Below are 18,312 nucleotides of genomic sequence, written 5' to 3' on the forward strand. Positions count from 1 at the left end.
GAAATTTAAATTAATTAATGTTTACGCGTCCGCAAATAAAAATGAAAGGGCAGCATTATTTGAAAAAATGAAATTTTATGTTCAGGGTAGAATGCCTGTTATCATTATTGGGGATATGAATTGTGATCTGTCTAAACGTTCTTTTGATGTGTCTGGGAAAATTTTGTCTGATTTAATTTGTGATTTTAGGTTGGGGGATATTCAGAATCTGTGTAAAATTGACCCAGAATTAAAAACATATCATTCTGATAGAGGGGGTATCCACTCCAAATTAGATTATTGTTTACTGTCTGAAAATGTGAAGTCAGTAAGTTATAGACAGAAGCCTGTAATGTATTCGGACCATGATGCATTGTTCTGTGGGGTTGATGTAGGGATGAGTGGTACGTATGGGAGAGGATTGTGGAAGCTCAACATAAGTCATCTTGATAGTGTGGATGTGAGGGAGCAGTATGAACGGTTGTATGCAGTGTGGAGTGAAAAACAAAGTGAATTTGGAGATATACTTTTGTGGTGGGAGTGGGTGAAATGTAAAACAAAGTCCTTTTTCAAAACTGTTGGATATAAAGCAGGTACAATTAGAAGGAGAAATTATGTCAGACTGAATTCAAGATTGAGGTTTTTGTATAGATTGAGAGAGGAAGGAATGGATGTTGAGGATGAAATTGTGGGTGTGAGAAGGGAAATTAAAAAATTTTTGTCTGAAAAGGGGAGGAACATTATTTTCAGAGCAAAGTTGGATAAAATGGAACAGGATGAGAAGTGTTCGCGTTTCTTCTTTAAGAAAGTTTTTTCAAAGAAACCAGCAATTGAGGTTGTTTTGAAAGAAGATGGAAGTGAAGTGTGCGGTGATGAGGTGAGTGAGGAGATTGCAAAGTTTTATGAAGATTTGTATGCGGTGAAATGGAGGGATGAGAATTTGGAGAGTGAAGTTTTGAGTGTGTTAGAAAACAAGCTTGGGGAGAGTGAGAAAGAGATGATTATGCGTAAGGTGTCTAGTGAGGAAGTATGGGAAGTGGTGGAGAGAATGGCAGCAAATAAGACGCCTGGAGAGGATGGTTTGCCAATAGAATTTTATCGTGTGATGTGGAAGGTCATAGGGAAGGATGTTGTGAGAGTGTGTGAATATATGTGGGAGCATATGGAAATTGCAAAGGGTATGAAGAGTGGTGTGGTGGTCTTGATCCCAAAGAAAGGGGATATAAGAAACTTGAAAAATTGGCGTCCAATAAGTCTACTTAATTGTGACTATAAAATATATGCAAAAATGATTGCAAATAGGATGAAGAGTGTTGTTGAGAGTGTAGTGGGGGATGATCAGTTCTGTGCTGTGCCAGGGCGTCGTATCCAAGAGTGTCTGTGTTTGTTGAGAGATTGTTTGTGGGATTGTAAGAGTAGAAAGAAGGATGTGTTTGTGCTGTCTCTAGATTTTGAGAAGGCGTACGATAGGTTGGCACATAATTTTTTGTTCAGAGTATTGTTACGTATGGGGTTTCCGAGTGATTTTGTTGGAAGAGTGAGAAGTTTGTATCAGGGAATATATAGTAGTGTGCTTGTAAATGGAAGATTAGGAAGGAGAGTGAATGTTTGTTCTGGTGTTAGACAGGGATGTCCACTGTCACCTGTTGTCTTTATTTGCGCAATAGAGCCGTTGCTTTGTCTTATTAGGCGTGACAAAGTAGTAAGGGGAGTTTTTTTGCCCGGTAGTGATGGAAGACAAGTAAAGGTGAGTGGTTATATGGATGATGTGTGTGTGGTGTGTGATTCTGAATGTTCGGTGAAGAGAGTTAAGTTGTTAGTGTCTATTTTTTGTGGAGCATCTGCCTTTAAGGTCAATTGGTTGAAGAGTGAATGTAAATGTTTTGGTAGCAGGGAGATGTCAGATGATGTGGGAGTAAATAAAGTGACTGGTCCTATTAAGATCTTGGGGGTTAAATTTGATGATAAACTAGATGGGAGGGAAAGTTGGGAGGATGCAAAAAAGAAAGTAGAGGTCAGGCTAAATTTTTGGAAGTTGAGAAGCCTTTCTTTCATAGGGAAAATTGTGGTGATCAAAAGTGTGGTATTGCCTATTTTTTTGTACATTGCAATGATTTTTCCACCAGATTATATGTGCTTGAGGAGAGTAAATAGGGTTTTATTTATTTTTTTCTGGGGTTCCAAAATGGAACGGTTGAGAAGAGAGGTGGTGGTGAAAAGTTGGAAAAATGGTGGGATGAGTTTTCCAAATTTAGAAGTATATTTTGGAGTTAATATGTTGGTATTTTTATTGGTAATAATTGATAGGGATCGGAAGGTGTCTTGTATGTCTAAATATTTGGGCGGAAGAATTTTTGTTAGGCTGAAATGGTATCAGCCTGGTTTGAATAAACCTGTGTCGGGTGAAATTCCCAAGTGGTATGAGTGGGTAGTGAAGTTCTTGGAGAAGTTTGAGTTGCGAGAAGTTGAAAAGAATGTGTTGAAAAATAAACGGGTGGTTTTGAGAATGATTGAGGGTAAGGAAGTAGTGAGCGGGATAAATACTGTGAGAGGTGGTGATGTGCAAAGGGTGTGGAAGAAAATTAGAATGGATGGTATGTCAAACAAACAGAGAGAAATAGTATGGCAGAGTTTGCATGGTGTGTTGCCTGTGCGTGAATTTCAGAGAAATAGGGGTCTTGTGAGAGAAGAAAGATGTCCAAGAGAGAGTTGTAATGGGTGTGAAAATATTGTCCATTTGTTTTGGAACTGTAAGTTTGCGAGAGACGTTATTAAGAGGTTGGGGCCTTTATGTAAAGAACTAACGGGGGTTAATTTCATGACATTCGAGTGTTTGATGTTTGGGTTGAGTGTATGTGGTGGTGTGAAGGAGAGAGTACTGTGGCTGTTCTTGGCGTGTATTAAAAAAGTTTTGTGGGATGTGAGGAATGTCTACGTGTATAGGAGAAAGGAATTGAGTGTGAATGACAGTGTTAGGATGGTGTTAGGTAAACTTTATGTTTGTTTTTTGTGGGATAAAAAAAAGGGTGGGATGGATGCGGAGGGAATCTGGAAGGTCAAAAAATGGCTAGATGTTGTTGACCTGTATTGATTTTTTTCATGCCTGTATTATGTATGTTATAAATGTTATGTAATTAATGAATATGTAATAAAGCCTGGTGATGACAGGGTGATGAGGTATACGAGTACCAGTATCACAGAGAGTATAGATGTATGTACTCTCAACCCTATCTGAGGGTTTAAAAAAAAAAAAAAAAAAAAATCTGTTCTTATCAGTTTAATATCTGATACGTCCCCTATCTGGGGACCATATATTAAATGGATTTTTAGAACAGGGAGATGGAAATAGAGCTTGCTCTGTCCACTCCACGCATTGACCTGGTATTGCAGTATTTCCAGGACCGGTGCACCCTTTCCTTATGTAAAATCAGATTCCAAAAGTGTTTTTTGTGTTTGCCATTGTTTCTGTCTTTCTGAAGGGATCTCCCCTTTTAATCCCATTATTTCAACACCTGTTGGACAATGCATGAGTGATAATGAGCTAATTGATTAAATGCAATTAATGAATACATTGCCACCTCTTGTTTTGTGTCGTCTGTGTGTCTGTGTTTCCGGCATTTCACATTGGAACAGCTCATTCACCTTCCTTGTCTTATCTCCGCCCTCCCTTTTAGGTAAGTTAAAGAGCTGCACCTGAGCCAGCCACTGATTGATGCAGCACCACAGTCAAATAGTGGAGTGGAGTAGGGGAACAGCAAACAGCCATTAAAGCCGCCCGCCCGCCCGCCACAATGGACCTACCTGTGTACACTAGATGGATGTGATGGAATGTACTGTCGTCCCTACATTTCAAGAAGGAGTAAGAATTGCAGTTGCAACAAAGCCTTGCTTGCCTACAAAGAGAGCAGCAATTTGGATTTGTTACTATGTTACCTAGAAGAATAACAAACTGTGCAAGGATGGAGGTTGTAGGAGCAAGGAGAAGTTGTCTGTAAAGTTGGTGGATGCTTATTTTCCATTTTGCAGTCCCTTGTCTCCCTCTTGTGGCCTCCTGGAGGCAACTAGCTGTGCAAAAAAAGACAGCCTGGCGGCCGGCTGTTGCAGTGTTGCCCTCTCAGGCAACACTGAGTGACTGACTGAGCCGCACCGTCTTATATAAAGTTCAGACGGAACTTTGCACGTGTCATAGTGGAGCCCTGAGGAGCCAGAGCCAGCTTTCTGACATCATAATGGGGCCTCAGAGATAAAAGCCTGGGCCCAGGCAGTGTTGGTCAGTGCTGCTCAGCAGGCAGCACTGGACTGGACTGGATTACAGCTGATACAAGGTGTGAAGGAACAAGGGGTGGCTGTGGGCATGCACTTGCTGCCGCTGCCAGTGTTTATCTGCATGGCAGCAGGGAATTTGGGCGTTGCCAGGAAGGCGTTTTTATGTAGATTCCTCCTCTTTCAGCACTGCATTGTGGTGCAAGCAAAAGAAGCAAATCCTGTCTGGCTTCCTCTCCGGCCTTTATTCACCTCCCGTGTAGCTGTGAGTGTGTGAGCCTGCAGGGCCCCATGGAATTGCCTAGAAGTAGGCTGAATCGCTGCAAGGGCTGAACAGCAGTATCGGGCAGGCTCGGGCAACGCGCGGCCCGTTCGGGTTATCGCTTCTCGGCCTTTTGGCTAAGACCAAGTGTATTTATACAGGAGGTTTTTAGTCAGAAGGTGCTCAGGTACCCTCTCTCTCGGCCTCGGGGGATCGTCCAGGTTCGCCTGGACTTCACCCCCGTGCTGCTATTTGGGAGAGAGGCTTAGTCCTGAGCAACGAGTTGCGATCCCCCCCCAGCCCTTTGGTGTGTCTCCTTGAACCCAAAGGGCGCAGCGCAAGCTGTGCGGTACCGACCTGGCCACGCAAATGGCAGGCGGACCTGATGCGGTGCCGGTATACGCCCGGTTGCGGAATACTGCAAGATTTATCTTGGCAGAGGGTGGAGGCGGTCCTCGTGGTCTCAAGTTCCTTGTCCACGATATTTTGGAAAAGCGGTTGGCGGTCCACAAGAACGAGATTTTGGCGATCCAGGACTACCCAAGGCGTGGAGTGTACGATGTAACCTTTATGGGAGAAGGAATCCTCCGTGATGCCATGGGAAAAGCTGAGAGGCAACAAGGTGAACTCATGGCCTTGGGAGTCCAGGTAATTGAACACGCTTTTGAAGTAACCAAACTCGTAGTGATTAAAATGTATTCCCCATACGTGAAAGATCAGGAAGTGGCAGCGTTTCTTGCTGCATACTTTAAGAACGTTAAGCTGCTGGGGAGAGTTATGAACGAGTGCGGTGTGTGGACCGTCAAATGGAAATTTATTGTTACGCTAATAAAGGACCCCTCCACCCAAGAAACGAAGCTACCACCTGCTCGTTTTAAACTTGGGAATGTGAATGGCGACCTCTATTTCTCAGGAATGCCAAACTTCTGCAGGGCCTGCGGTACCTATGGACATACCAGTTTTAACTGCGATGTCACCTGCAGGAACTGTGGAAGTAAACAACACACAATGAGAGAATGTACAGGAGAGAAAAAATGCAATTTTTGTCAAAAAACTGGTCATCTTTATTATGCTTGTCCACAAAGGTACCGAGGCGAAGAAGATGAGCAACCCGAGGTGCCCCCACGTGCTCCACCAGCAGAGCAGTCCCGTCCTCAAGGAGGAGAACAAGCTGTTGCGGCGAAAGAGCAGAGAGGTACCTGGGCTTCAAGGGTACGGCCAGCCGAAGCGAAAACAGGTGCCTCTCAGCCAGTAACCTCAGGGGATAAAATGGATCCCAGCGCCAAGGAAAAACGGCAGGCCAAGAGGAAGCAGGCCATCGATGAATCTGTGGCATCCCAGACGGCTGGTTGCTCAGGCGGTGCCGGGCCTGCTCCTAATCCTGGGTCTCTAGAGACCGACTCGGAAGGAGAAAACTGGGTACAGGTGGGTCCCCGTAAAAAGGGGAAGCAAGAGCGTGCCAGTAGGAGGGAGACAGGGGAGGAGCAGATGGATACGTCCGTGCGGAAAGATGTGGCTCCTCCTGGGACCCCCTCCTCGCCTGGACTGGTGAGGAGGACGGGCACTGCTCCCTCCGTATTATCGGACACCCCGCCATGCGCACAACCTCCCCCTCTAGACCGGCCTTCACGGGCCCAGGGGGGAGAGGCGGGGCCCTTGGGGGACCCACCAGACATGGACCCAGTCGGTCAACCGAGAGAGACCCAGGTGAGGCTGTGCGAGTCTGGGCTCCCCGTGTACGAGGTGAGTGTTGCTGGCTCAGCTCTCAGCGACAGTAGTTCTTCTCCTGCCTCGTCCCTCTTTTCAGTTGAGTCGGATGAGGGCGGGGCCATGAGTTCAAGTGAGGTTTCGGGTATTGCTGGTGGAGGAGCAATCTGATTTTAAGTACGCCTATTATTTATTATTTTAAAATCAGAATTTTGCTTTAACTCTCCACGATGTCTGAGCTCATGGGAATCTCCCTCAACGTGAGGGGCGCCAAGTCAAAAGTGAGAAGGGTTGCTCTCTTCAATTTTTTATCTTGCCTGGCAGCCTCTGTATTTTTCCTGCAGGAGTGCGGCATTCCCCATACAATGAGATATGAAAATTACAAAAAGGATTGGAAGTATGGTCCATCCGTCTGGTCTGGATCCAACGAGTCCAGATCAGCAGGGGTCGCCATTCTTTTTAAGGGAAACGTTTTAATTGATTTTATTCAAGAAATCTTACCAGGACGTATTTTAATGGTTAAAGCTTTTATTGATGGTGTAAAGTGGCAGTTTTTTAATTTTTACGGATCACCAGAAATGAACGAAAGAGCGAGGATGCTGGAGATTTTAACGCTTTTTATCAACACATCTGAGCCTTTTATCCTCGCAGGTGATTTTAATTGTATCCTGAGAGGAGAACGCCGGCTTACCAACAGTACGAGTAGGAACTATGACAAGACCTCTGGACTGCTCAAGGATATCGTGACTGATTTTAAATTAAAAGACATATACAAAGAATGTAACAGGAGCAGTCCAGAGGAAGCCGGCGTTACCTGGAGCAACGCCACCTGTAGCTCCAGGATTGATTTTATCTTTTGTTCTGAAAATTTACTGCCTTTTAATTGTGAAGTTTTAACCAATGTGTTTTCAGATCACAGGCTTTTATCTTTTAAAGTAAAGCATGATCTTAATAATATTGTATGTAAAAAGTCCTGGAAGATGAATGTTTCCCTTTTAGACGATCCACAGGTTTTAGCAGATTTTATTGAATTTTACCAAGAAAGCAGGCGGGTAAGAGACACACGTACTCCCATCAGTGCATGGTGGGAGAAAATGAAAAAGAAAATAAAAGATTTTTTTATTAAGAAAAGCGTGGCGAAAGCCAAAGAGAAATACGCTTTTTTTAAAATTCTCAATACCCGTCTGCAGACCCTGTACAAAATGCAAGATCATGACATAGACGTTAAAGATGACATCACCAATTTGAAAAAGGAGATAGCCCAGTGCCTGGAGCAGAAAGGTAAAGAGATTATATTCCGTTCAAAAATACAACATGTGGAGGAGAACGAGACCTGCTCCAGGTACTTTTTTAAGAAAATAAATAACAAAAAGGCAATTATCAAAAATATAGAAGGGGTGTCAGATGTACAGGGTCTTTTAAGTAAAGTTCATGAGTTTTACACTGACCTTTTTAATGTTAAGCCTGTGGATCATAATTTTATGCGTGACTCACTGAAGGAGATTACTACTGTTTTAGACCCTGTCTCCCAGAATTTTTTATTACAGGAGCTGACGGAGCAGGAGGTTTTAGAAACTGTTAAGAGTTTTAAAACAGGGAAAGTTCCCGGACCGGACGGTATACCCAGTGAGTTTTATGTAAAATTTTATGACATTTTAAAAGAGGATCTTTTTAACCTTTTTTCTGATGTTTTTAATTCCAAGATGCTGCCTAAGTCCTGGCGGAAGGGTGAGGTCTCCCTGCTGTATAAGACGGGTGACATCGCAGTTTTAAAGAATTGGAGACCAATAACCCTTCTAAATAGCGACTATAAAATTATGGCTAAAATATGTGCAAATAGATTAAAAGCCATAATACCCCACATTATACACTCTGACCACGTGTGTGGGGTGCCAGGCCGCAGCATCTGGGATAATTTAAACCTAATAAAAGACATGATTGAGGACATGAGGTCTAGAAAAGTTAAATTAGCCATTTTATCTATAGACTTTGAGAAGGCGTTCGACCGTGTCTCTCATTTTTATCTTTTTAAGGTTTTAGAACGTATGGGTATACCTGAAGGATTTTTATTATCTATAAAAGCCTTTTACAGAGAATGCACCAGCAAAATTTTAGTGAATGGTTTTAAGACACAGGACGTATTTTTAAACTCTGGGGTGAAGCAGGGGTGTCCCTTGTCCCCACTGCTTTTTATATGTGCATTGGAGCCTCTGTTATGCGCAATTCGCCGCGATAAGTGTATCCGTGGAGTCCCCCTGCCCGGGGGAGGCGGCGTAGAGGCCAAAGCAGTGGGGTACATGGATGATGTGGCGGTTTTATGTAGGGACGCCCTGTCGCTTCAGAGAACCCTTAGGCAAATCGAGTTTTATTGCTGTGCTTCCGGTTTTAAAGTAAACTTCAGCAAGAGTCATATTTTAAACATAGGAAGCATGGCTCTTAGAGATATACCGGTTCCTGTGTCTGATAATATTAAAATTTTAGGTGTCTCCTTCAGTGGGTACGACAATGGTTTTATCAGTTGGGACATGGTGGCGCAGAAGGTAAATCAAAAAATATGCATGTGGAACATGAGGAAGCTTACCATGGAGGGAAAAATTTTAATAATTAAAATGATAATTTTACCTTTGCTTTTATACTTAAGCATGGTTTTCCCTCCTCCCACGGTTTTATTAAGAAAAATTACTAAAGCTTGTTTTACCTTCTTTTGGAGTTCCAGAATGGAGAAACTTAAACGTGAGACGGTAATGAAAATCAAACCAAAGGGTGGCAAAGACTTTCCAGATTTTAATAGGTTTCTTTTAATCAAGTACTTTTGTTTCTGTCTTAATTCTCTTTTTAAACAACATCATTGGTCTTATTTTCTACGTTTTAATACTGGGGTTTTTATGCGAAGGATGGGGTGGTTTGAAATTGTTTTAACCTCACCTTATGCTTTTAATCTACCAGCAAATTACGTGATTTTAGAGAAAATAGTGGCCTTGTTTAATTTTAAAGGGAAAAATTTTAATGACATGATAAACAGTAAGAAACTTATAAAAGACATAAGAGGAAATGAAGTCGTCACTAATATTGAAAATTTTAATAATGAACGCTGTGCTTTTATCTTCAAAATGGTTAATGTGTTTTATCTTTTTAATACACAGATGGACCTGGCCTGGAGCTGCGTTCATCAATGTCTTCCATGCCGGGCATTCCAATTCAGGAGAGGATTCGCGAGGTCTGCCATCTGTCCGAGGGAAGGCTGCCAGGCTGAGGAGACCGTGCGTCATATTTTTTGGACTTGCGATTTTACTAAACATATTTGGATAAAGATATTCCCTCTAATGAAGAAGATGGCAGACCTAAAGGACTTGACTTACGAAATGATTTTATACGGACTCTTTGGATGCCCAACCGCGAACCAAAAGACTATTGCATGGAAGACGATGAACTGCGTAAAAGAAGCTCTGTGGAAGGCCAGGAACATCCTGATTTTTAAGCACGATGTTTTATCTGTTGACGATGTTTTAGGTCTTTGTTTTAGCGAGATGTACATTTATTATTTATTAGATAAAAAAAGAAATGCCACCCTTTCAAATAAATGGTTTGTAAAAGAATGGAACTCCAATATATAAGAATTTGCCACCATGTCCCCTTTTATGTGTTTTTATGTAAATTGATTTTATTACTGTAATTCATTGTAAAAAGCTGTAATTCATTGTAAATATTTTTTGAATTTTAAGTAATAAATCATTGACACCCCCGCGAGGGGGTAGCCAACTTAAAAAAAAATCTGTTCTTATCAGTTTAATATCTGATACGTCCCCTATCTGGGGACCATATATTAAATGGATTTTTAGAACAGGGAGATGGAAATAGAGCTTGCTCTGTCCACTCCACGCATTGACCTGGTATTGCAGTATTTCCAGGACCGGTGCACCCTTTCCTTATGTGTTGACTAAAATCAGATTCCAAAAGTGTTTTTTGTGTTTGCCATTGTTTCTGTCTTTCTGAAGGGATCTCCCCTTTTAATCCCATTATTTCAACACCTGTTGGACAATGCATGAGTGATAATCAGCTAATTGATTAAATGCAATTAATGAATACATTGCCACCTCTTGTTTTGTGTCGTCTGTGTGTCTGTGTTTCCGGCATTTCACATTGGAACAGCTCATTCACCTTCCTTGTCTTCTCTCCGCCCTCCCTTTTAGGTAAGTTAAAGAGCTGCACCTGAGCCAGCCACTGATTGATGCAGCACCACAGTCAAATAGTGGAGTGGAGTAGGGGAACAGCAAACAGCCATTAAAGCCGCCCGCCCGCCACAATGGACCTACCTGTGTACACTAGATGGATGTGATGGAATGTACTGTCGTCCCTACATTTCAAGAAGGAGTAAGAATTGCAGTTGCAACAAAGCCTTGCTTGCCTACAAAGAGAGCAGCAATTTGGATTTGTTACTATGTTACCTAGAAGAATAACAAACTGTGCAAGGATGGAGGTTGTAGGAGCAAGGAGAAGTTGTCTGTAAAGTTGGTGGATGCTTATTTTCCATTTTGCAGTCCCTTGTCTCCCTCTTGTGGCCTCCTGGAGGCAACTAGCTGTGCAAAAAAAGACAGCCTGGCGGCCGGCTGTTGCAGTGTTGCCCTCTCAGGCAACACTGAGTGACTGACTGAGCCGCACCGTCTTATATAAAGTTCAGACGGAACTTTGCACGTGTCATAGTGGAGCCCTGAGGAGCCAGAGCCAGCTTTCTGACATCATAATGGGGCCTCAGAGATAAAAGCCTGGGCCCAGGCAGTGTTGGTCAGTGCTGCTCAGCAGGCAGCACTGGACTGGACTGGATTACAGCTGATACAAGGTGTGAAGGAACAAGGGGTGGCTGTGAGCATGCACTTGCTGCCGCTGCCAGTGTTTATCTGCATGGCAGCAGGGCATTTGGGCGTTGCCAGGAAGGCGTTTTTATGTAGATTCCTCCTCTTTCAGCACTGCATTGTGGTGCAAGCAAAAGAAGCAAATCCTGTCTGGCTTCCTCTCCGGCCTTTATTCACCTCCCGTGTAGCTGTGAGTGTGTGAGCCTGCAGGGCCCCATGGAATTGCCTAGAAGTAGGCTGAATCGCTGCAAGGGCTGAACAGCAGTATCGGGCAGGCTCGGGCAACGCGCGGCCCGTTCGGGTTATCGCTTCTCGGCCTTTTGGCAAGATCAGGTGTAGTATTTCTGCATCTGGTTTTGTTGGGAGGTGTCCGGGGTACCCTGCTCCTTGGCCTTGGGGGATCGTCTCTTTTCACAGAGAGACTTCACCCCCTTGCTGCTATTTGGGGAGTGGGCTTAGCCCCCGGACAACGAGTTGCGATCGCGCCTTACCCAAGAGGTCAACCGGCCTTGAGGCGTTTTTCTAAGAGCGTTCCGAGGGCGTTTATCGGGCTTCGTAGGTGTCTGGGGTACCCTAATCCTTGGCCTTGGGGGAGGGTTCCACTTAATTGTGGAATCTGAGCCCTTGCTGCTATAAGGGACAGGCTTAGTCCCCAGGCACTGAAAATGCCATTTACATTTGGATTTGCATCCGGGGACACCCGGTTGCGCCAGTCCGTCCGCATCGAGGTGGAAGAAGGCCATCGCCAGCGGAAGAACCTTCGCTTCATTGTGGAGGTGATTCTGCTGGACTTCCTGGGGCTCAAGCGGGCGGACATCCTGTGTCTCAACGACCAGGAAAGCCGCGGTCGGTACACCGTATCCTTTACGGCCGCGGCATGTTGCGACAACATGCACAAAAGATTGTCTGATGCGGACCAGAGTGAGGAGCGGCTAAATGGACTGAACTTTTTATTCCTCTACGGGGAGGAAGAAGTCCCGCTCGTGATGTGCATGTTCAGTCCATTTGTCTCAGAGTGTGACATTGAAACCTTCCTCAGTCGTTACTGCAGGGAGGTCCGCTTCTCACATAAAATCTTGAACACCCAGAGCTTCTGGAATGGCAAAAGAAAATATTGGGTGAAGTTCCGCCAGGATCCCAATGGCATTGGAGGCTTACATCACCCACCCCAGAACTTTGCCATTGGGAAGAATCGAGGATTCCTATTTTACCCCCAGATGCCAATAGCCTGCCGGAACTGCTTGAGATATGGCCACACCAGAGAACATTGTGACCGGCCCCATGTGGTGCAGTGTAACAGGTGTGGCCAGGTTGGACACGTAGCGGCAAAATGCAGTTCCGAGGTGTTGTGCAATCTGTGCGGCATGACTGGGCATGCTTTTAAAGATTGCCCCCGCAGAGCGAAATCTGGGCCACCCAGACCAGGGCCAGAGCGGCAGTTTGCAACATGTGCAGACGCCGCTGGTAATGCCCCAAAACGAGCATTGACGACTGAGGGGTCCAGGCCAAAGTCCTTCACAGCTCCATCGGGGGGCCCACCGATGTCAGCCTCGAGGGACGGCCATAGGGATTCCACCGGGTCCAGGCAGAGCAGGAGGAATTCTGACTCTGCTGGACATAAGTTGACCGGCACCTCTGCAAACAGGTCCTCTGCTCCGCCTGCAGTGGACCCTGTTGAGGCAGTGGTTAGCGACAGGCGTCGTGGCTCCGTAGGTTCTGCAGTAGGACCTGACGCCTGTCCCAAGAGTGTGGGCATGGAGCGGAGACACTCTGTGTCAGACGAGGGCTCCATTAAGAAAACCCTAAAATATGTTGGATTGGAGCCTCGTTTTGACCATTTCCGGTCAACGGGGGGGTCGGAGCAAAGTTCCTCCACTGCAGTTGTGGAGGGGCTTGCGATGAAGGCTCCCCGTAAGCAGGCAAAGGTTGCCAAGAGTGATGGGACCTCACAGGCCCCTGTGCAGCTGCCCAGGAAGGACATCAGCGATATCTTCAGCCAGGGGCCAGAGATGGGTGAGAGCGACTTCGAGGAGATAGATAGGAGCCATTCTGCAAAGAGACAGCGAGAGGAAGAGGAGTCCGGAGTTCGGAGGAAAGCTGCCTATCGGAGTTCGGATGAGAGCAGTGTGGGGGTTGGAGCCGCCCACGTATCTGGCTCTGACCCTACCAACATCCAAGATTTATTGACCCCTCAAAAAGGGGGTCCAGACTCGCAGCTGATCTCCGAGTACGACTCTTCTGGTTCGGACCCTGACCTCAACTAAGACTATGTTGGTTCCTATCAAAGTCGCCTCACTAAATGTGAGGTCCCTAAAGAGCCCTGTCCGCAGGACTGCTTTATTTTCATTTTTAGAGACTGTGGACTTTGACCTTTGCCTGCTTCAAGAATGTGGAATCCCTAATGACTTGGAATATCAAGATTTAAAGATGGACTGGAAACTAGGCCCCTCAGTCTGGTCTGGTGGAAATGACTGTCGCTCTGCGGGGGTTGGATTGCTCTGCCGAGGTCGTTTTATCTCCATCCAAACAGTGACTGAAATCATGCCCGGCAGAGCTATTTTAATGCATTTGCTTTTTAATGGAATTTTAATTCGTGTTTTAAACGTTTATGCCCCTCCTACCAAACAGGAGAGGGCAGAACTATTAGAGATTTTACCATTGTTTTGTGTTGGGTCTACCCCCCTGCTGGTGGGTGGTGATTTTAACTGTGTGCGAGATGGAGAACACCGGCAGGGTGGGGATTTTAATCGAAAAATTGACCGTACTTCTTACCTGCTCAAGAATTTTATTGGTGATTTTAAATTGAAAGATTGCTGGAGGGAACTCTTGCCTGCGGACCCAGGCCCCACCTGGTCCAATGGAAGAGTGAGCTCCAGAATTGATTTTATTTTCACTTCCAATAGTTTTATTCCCAAAAAATGTTTGCTTTTAACAAATATTTTATCTGATCACAAGCTCCTTTCAGTGCACCTGGAGCTAGAGGGAGAGCAAAAAGCTTGTAGGGGTCCCTGGAGACTAAACACCACACTCCTGGAGGACCCCATCATTAAAGAGGAGTTTGTGCGGACCTACCAGTGTTGGCAGTCCCATAGAGCGCCCAGTCAGCCTATGCTACACTGGTGGGAGGGCATTAAACCCAAAATCAGAGCTTTTTTTATTCGAGCAGGTAAGAAGAAAGCAAAAGAGAAAAAACAATGGTTTTATGTTCTTAATAAACGTTTACATGTACTTTTTAAATTGAAGGAGATTGGTATGGATGTTGATGATGATATCTTAAATCTTAAAGCTGAAATAAAACATGCCATAGAAGAGAAAGGGAAACAAATAATTTTTAATTCACATGTAAAGCACCTCGAGGATGGCGAGAAGTGTTCCCGGTTCTTCTTCAAAAAGGTAATGGATAAACGAGATGTCATTTTAAACCTTGAAGGAGAAACCACTATGGTCGGCATTTTAAATTCTGCTTTTAATTTCTACCAATCTCTTTTTAACAAGAAAAATATTGATCCTTCCTTTTTAGAACATGTTCTTAATTCCCTTGATGCCAAGCTAGATATTTTAGACCAGGAAGTTTTATCCCGTAATATTACCTTGGAGGAACTTTTATTTGCTTTTAAAAGTTTTTCTAATGGGAAAGCTCCTGGGGAAGATGGTCTGCCCATCGAATTTTATCATGCTTTTTGGGAAATTTTAAAGAATGACATGTTTTTATTGTATAAGGAAGTTTTTATTACTGAAGAGCTGCCCCCTTCCTGGAGGAGGGGGATTGTGTCCTTAATTTTTAAAAAAGGTGAGAGGGACCAGTTAAAAAACTGGCGCCCTATTACTCTTTTAAACGTTGATTGTAAAATTTTAGCTAAACTAATAACAATCCGTTTTAAACCTTTTATTCATAAATTAATCCATCCAAACCAGGTATGTGGGGTACCTGGGAGGTCAATTACTGAGTCCCTGAATATTTTACGTGACATCATTTGGTATTTTAAAGAAAGGGGTCAAAGCCTTGCTATTTTATCCTTAGATTTCGAGAAGGCTTTTGACCGGGTCTCCCATGAATATCTTTTTATGGTTCTTAAAAAGATGGCTGTTCCTGAAATTATTTTAACACGTATTAAGCTTTTATATCGATCCTGTTTTAGCCAAATTTCTATCAACGGATTTTTAAGTAAAGGTGTTCCTCTTTTATCAGGGGTGAAACAGGGGTGCCCGTTGTCTCCGCTCCTTTTTATTTGTGCCATAGAACCTCTGTTCACCCTAATAAGAGATGATAAAGTCATCAGAGGCGTGCCCATACCTGGAGGAAGGGGGAACCAGGTAAAAATCCTAGGCTATATGGATGACGCCACCGTCCTATGCCCAGACGCCGCTTCTATGAGACGGGCATTGAGGAACACCGGCTTTTTTTGTGAAGCCTCTGGTTTTAAATTAAACGTTGATAAGTGTGACTGTTTTTATACTGGTGTATGGGATTCCTCTGTGACACCAGGAGTTAACATGCAGCAGGATCAGATAAAAATTTTAGGAATTGTTTTTAATCAAGAAAACGATGGGAGACCCAATTGGGATTCAGTAATTGCCAAAATGGAAAAAAAGGTTTTAATGTGGAATTTGAGAAATCTCACCATGGAGGGAAAAGTTTTAATAATTAAATCTGTTTTATTACCCATAATGCTTTATGTAGCTATGGTTTTCCCTCCAACAATTTTATATATTAAAAAAGTGACCAGGATCTGTTTTATGTTTTTATGGGGTTCCAAAATGGAAAAACTAAAACGTGATTTTATGTACAGATGTAAGGACAATGGCGGGAGAGATGTTCCTAACCTTTTTAACTTCTTTTACATTAAATACTTTTGCTTCTGTTTTAAAATGTATAATTCTGATGGTATTTTTAGCTACTTTTTAAAGTACGCTACGGGCATGATTTTTAAACGATGGTTTCGTGTCCCTTTGAATTCTCCTGTGCTTCTGTGTCCCCCAAAACAATATGCGGTGCTCGAAAAAACTGTCAGGCTCCTAGGTCTCCAAGAATTGGAGCCTGACATATTGGGGGACCAGAAAAAAGTGTCACTCTCCTGTAGGCGGCAGGAGGATACACTGGCAGTTTCAAATTTCTCACAGGCAAGGTCCAAGGTGGTGTGGCGGAACGTTTTCGGGAAATTTATGGCAAATGTGCACAAGGACCTTGCCTGGGCAATCGTTCACCAGTGCCTCCCTACTCGTGAATTCCAGCATAGGCGAGGACTGGTGGCGAGAGCCAAGTGCCCGAGAGACAGGTGTGGTGACGACGAGACGGTAATGCACCTGTTTTGGAACTGCCCATATGCACAGGAGGTTTGGAGGAAGGTAGGCCCATTGCTGAAATGGGCCTGCGGTCTTAAAGATCTTAAATTTGAATACGTGTTTTATGGTCTTTTTAACTGCCCAAGTTTTAAACAGCAAATGGTCTGTTGGATCATTTTAAACTGTTTTAAGAATGCCATCTGGAAGGTTAGGAACATTCTGCTTTTTAAACATGATTTTATTGACGTTAAAAATTGTGTGAAATATGCCCTAAGTGAAATGTATATTTATTATCTTAGGGACAAAAAGCAGCTAGGGGTAAAAGAAGCAACATCCATGTGGTGTTTGCAAATGTGGAATACCATAACATTGTAAATAAAAATGGTTTTATTCTTTTATGTCTTTTATGCCCTGTATAAATTTTATCCTGCTATTGTTCTGTACTTTTATTATAACATCTGTATTACTGGTCTTATTATTATTACTTTTGTATTCATTTAAATGTATGAATATTCATGTATTATGCTGTTGATTTTATCTTGTGGTTTCAATTTTAAAAAAAGTCTGTAAAATATATTATTTTTGCCAATAAAAAACTTTGTTGAAACCTTATCTGTTCTTATCAGTTTAATATCTGATACGTCCCCTATCTGGGGACCATATATTAAATGGATTTTTAGAACAGGGAGATGGAAATAGAGCTTGCTCTGTCCACTCCACGCATTGACCTGGTATTGCAGTATTTCCAGGACCGGTGCACCCTTTCCTTATGTATTGACTAAAATCAGATTCCAAAAGTGTTTTTTGTGTTTGCCATTGTTTCTGTCTTTCTGAAGGGATCTCCCCTTTTAATCCCATTATTTCAACACCTGTTGGACAATGCATGAGTGATAATGAGCTAATTGATTAAATGCAATTAATGAATACATTGCCACCTCTTGTTTTGTGTCGTCTGTGTGTCTGTGTTTCCGGCATTTCACATTGGAACAGCTCATTCACCTTCCTTGTCTTCTCTCCGCCCTCCCTTTTAGGTAAGTTAAAGAGCTGCACCTGAGCCAGCCACTGATTGATGCAGCACCACAGTCAAATAGTGGAGTGGAGTAGGGGAACAGCAAACAGCCATTAAAGCCGCCCGCCCGCCCGCCACAATGGACCTACCTGTGTACACTAGATGGATGTGATGGAATGTACTGTCGTCCCTACATTTCAAGAAGGAGTAAGAATTGCAGTTGCAACAAAGCCTTGCTTGCCTACAAAGAGAGCAGCAATTTGGATTTGTTACTATGTTACCTAGAAGAATAACAAACTGTGCAAGGATGGAGGTTGTAGGAGCAAGGAGAAGTTGTCTGTAAAGTTGGTGGATGCTTATTTTCCATTTTGCAGTCCCTTGTCTCCCTCTTGTGGCCTCCTGGAGGCAACTAGCTGTGCAAAAAAAGACAGCCTGGCGGCGGCCGGCTGTTACAGTGTTGCCCTCTCAGGCAACACTGAGTGACTGACTGAGCCGCACCGTCTTATATAAAGTTCAGACGGAACTTTGCACGTGTCATAGTGGAGCCCTGAGGAGCCAGAGCCAGCTTTCTGACATCATAATGGGGCCTCAGAGATAAAAGCCTGGGCCCAGGCAGTGTTGGTCAGTGCTGCTCAGCAGGCAGCACTGGACTGGACTGGATTACAGCTGATACAAGGTGTGAAGGAACAAGGGGTGGCTGTGGGCATGCACTTGCTGCCGCTGCCAGTGTTTATCTGCATGGCAGCAGGGCATTTGGGCGTTGCCAGGAAGGCGTTTTTATGTAGATTCCTCCTCTTTCAGCACTGCATTGTGGTGCAAGCAAAAGAAGCAAATCCTGTCTGGCTTCCTCTCCGGCCTTTATTCACCTCCCGTGTAGCTGTGAGTGTGTGAGCCTGCAGGGCCCCATGGAATTGCCTAGAAGTAGGCTGAATCGCTGCAAGGGCTGAACAGCAGTATCG

At 44.0% G+C, this 18,312-nt stretch overlaps 2 non-coding genes and 1 pseudogene across 2 annotated transcripts; all 3 read left to right on the forward strand.

Moving 5' to 3' along the window:
• The first annotated feature begins 3,202 nt into the window (after positions 1-3,202).
• LOC142734239 (U2 spliceosomal RNA) lies at positions 3,203-3,394 on the forward strand. The gene has a single exon (XR_012880234.1). It is a non-coding gene; the product is annotated as a U2 spliceosomal RNA (small nuclear RNA).
• Positions 3,395-9,914: 6,520 nt separating this feature from the next.
• LOC142734236 (U2 spliceosomal RNA) lies at positions 9,915-10,135 on the forward strand (annotated as a pseudogene).
• A 6,782-nt stretch (positions 10,136-16,917) lies between these two features.
• LOC142734235 (U2 spliceosomal RNA) lies at positions 16,918-17,109 on the forward strand. Its single transcript, XR_012880233.1, has one exon. It is a non-coding gene; the product is annotated as a U2 spliceosomal RNA (small nuclear RNA).
• The last annotated feature ends 1,203 nt before the right edge of the window (positions 17,110-18,312 follow it).

This window comes from Rhinoderma darwinii, unplaced genomic scaffold (genome assembly GCF_050947455.1).
Source record: "Rhinoderma darwinii isolate aRhiDar2 unplaced genomic scaffold, aRhiDar2.hap1 Scaffold_968, whole genome shotgun sequence".
Classification (NCBI taxonomy): Eukaryota; Metazoa; Chordata; class Amphibia; order Anura; family Rhinodermatidae; genus Rhinoderma; species Rhinoderma darwinii.